At 38.8% G+C, this 2,878-nt stretch overlaps 1 pseudogene; it reads left to right on the forward strand.

The window, feature by feature from the left end:
- Positions 1–529: 529 nt before the first annotated feature.
- Positions 530–1,569, forward strand: LOC137755661 (serine palmitoyltransferase 1 pseudogene; annotated as a pseudogene).
- The last annotated feature ends 1,309 nt before the right edge of the window (positions 1,570–2,878 follow it).

Raw genomic sequence — 2,878 nt, forward strand, 5'->3', positions numbered from 1 at the left:
GTTTGAAAATTATTTGTATTTCCATTTCTAAATACCTTTTTAAAATGACTTTCCAATGACAACCTATTGGAATATAGCACCCCATAACGGACTGATGGGGGCTTAGTTATTATCTGGAATCTTCTACATGCACTTAGTGTGTTTAGCTGTGTAAAACATAAAAGTCAGCCTAGCCTTTATCCCGGAAATGTACAGTTGAAAAGAAGACCTGACGTGGATAATTTTGTTAAGGCTCCTGTTTATCATCTTAGTTTGGAAGGAATTTTAATACTCTGGATAATCAGACTTCTTTTCTCTAAAACATACAAGTTACAAGAACGACTTCTGATCTTACAGTCAAGGAAAAGGAAGAATTGATTGAAGCTTGGCAACCAGAACCTCTCGTTTCTCCTGTCTCAAGAGACCTTCCCTGCTCTCAACTATAACATCGTTTCAGGCCCTCCAAAAGCCATAACATTGTGGTGAATGGAAAAGAAGGTATAAACTTTGCCTCATTCAATTTTCTTGGATTGTTGGATAACCCTAGGCTCAAGGCAGCATCTTTGGCATCTCTAAAGAAGTATGGTGTGGGAACTTGTGGACCTAAAGGATTTTATGGCACATTGATGTGCACTTGGATTTGGAAGACCGCCTGGCAAAATTTATGAAGAAAGCAGCCATTACACACTCATACGGATTTGCCGTGCTACCCCTGCTTGCTCTAAGAGAGGGGACATTGTGTCTGTAGATAAAGCTGCCTGCTTTGCTATTCAGAAGGGATTACAGGCATCACGTAGTGACAGTAAGCTCTTTAACCATAATGACACGGATGACCGGGAACAACCACTAAAAGAACAAGAGACGGAAGATCAAAAGACTCCTCGCAAGGCTTGTGTAACTCGACGTTTCTTTGTAGTCGAAGGCTTGTACATGAATACTGGAACAATTTGCCCTCTTCCAGAACTGATTCAGTTAAAGTACAAATATAAAGCAAGGATCTTTCTGGAGGAAAGCCTTTCGTTTGGAGTCCTGGGGAAGCATGACCGAGGAGTCACTGAGCATTTTGGAATCAATATTGATCATATTGATCTTATCAGTGCCAACACGGAGAATTCACCTGCTTCTGTTGGGGGTTTCTGCTGTGGCAGGTCTTCCGTAACTGACCATCTGTGACTTTCCGGCCAGGGATACTGCTTTTCAGCTTCGTTACCCCTCCCCTGTTAGCTGCTGCTGCAACTGAGACCCTCAACATCATGGAAGAAAATCCAGGAAAAGTGCAGACGAATCCACAAAGCTTTACAAGGCATTTCTGGATTAAGAGTGGTGGGTGAGTTCATTTCTCCGGCATTTCACCTCCTGCTGGAAGAGAACACTGGGTGTCGAGAAAGAGAGGTTAAACTACTTCAGGAAATTGTAACTCAGTGCACGGACAGAGGCATCGCGTGAACTCAGGAGCGCTACCTGGAGGAAGAAGAGAAGTATCTCCCTTCTCCGTGCATTAGGGCTGTGGTCACAGGGGAACAAACAGAAGAGGAACTGGAGAAAGCTGTGTCCACGGTCAGCAAGGTGGCCCAGACCGTGCTGCTTTAGTCTGGGGTCTGGTGGCCGCTCACCACGCAACACGCAGACAGACCTCAGAGTCACCGCAGAGCGAGCCAGAGGGGGCCTGCGGGTACCAGACGGGGTGTCACTAGATGAGAAGGATGCTGGTTACTTAAAAGAAAACACATCCAAAAGCCCAAGTAATGACAGCATATAACTGATATTTAAGTTCTGCTATTTTGTACTATTTAAATGTTTTATTAATACTAGTTTTTTTATATTCTTGTTTTTGTTGTCATTGTTTAAAAATGGAGCTTCAGTTTATCTTCTTTCCCTTCTAATGGTAAAGATTGTGAGCACTCCTTAATATCTCATAGAAAATTGTCTGCAACATGAAAGCTTAGAGGCACTTCAGCACATGTGATACAAAAGGTATTGAAGATCTAATTCAACCACATCTTTTTCAGTCTTCGTCATGTGAAGCTCAGCCGTGGTCAATATGTAAAGGGATACTTTTTGTGTGATTATTATAAACTTTTCATTAAAATATATTTGAATCCTAGAATTTTTATATACACTAAATACTGATGTTGTACCATTTATAACAGTGAATCTTAGCATCTTTGACCAGAGAATAGTCATTATACTTCCTAAGTGAGCAACAATTTAAAGCAGATGCTATTTTATTTTAGTAAGTTGACCTTTACGTTCATTATGTGTTGGCTTCTAATCTCTTTTTGGAGGAGGATTATTGTGATGATCCCAAAATAGAAATCATGTCCTTGATAGTTTAGAATATTTTGAATGTATTCTGTTTTGTATAGTGTGTCTCCTAGGGGTGTATAACTACAGGCTTTTTCTTAAGCTAAAGAAAATGAGCCCTTTATGTCTTTTCAGCTTATGAATTCCAGATATCTAAAAAAGATGTGAAAGTGCTAAAAATAAAATTTTTAAGCTGTGCTTTAGCTATCTGTTTTTCCCTTAGCAAACCAAGTTGGGTGGTATAAATGTTTGTGATATGTGCCACAAGATAGCACATAAATATTACACTATTACGCCATCTCTTATTAAAGGGAAAGGAATAAAATTATATTAAAAATGTCATTTTATAATATATGTTCATATTAACAAATGGTCTTCAACATCTTTTTAAATAACATATTTTTTTTAATGTTTAGTTTCTATTTTGCTTGAGGTATTTTGTACATATGTGCCTTGTGATTGCTACTGCTTTAAAGGATACAGTACTCTTTGGGGGATGAATCTGCTTTGTTTCGTTTTTTATAATGAAATAAACATACATTCCCGATTTTAAAAAAACAAAAACAAACAAACAAAAAACAAAGAAGGATTGGGG

The sequence above is a fragment of the Eschrichtius robustus genome, chromosome 2, assembly GCF_028021215.1.
Source record: "Eschrichtius robustus isolate mEscRob2 chromosome 2, mEscRob2.pri, whole genome shotgun sequence".
Taxonomy (NCBI): domain Eukaryota; kingdom Metazoa; phylum Chordata; class Mammalia; order Artiodactyla; family Eschrichtiidae; genus Eschrichtius; species Eschrichtius robustus.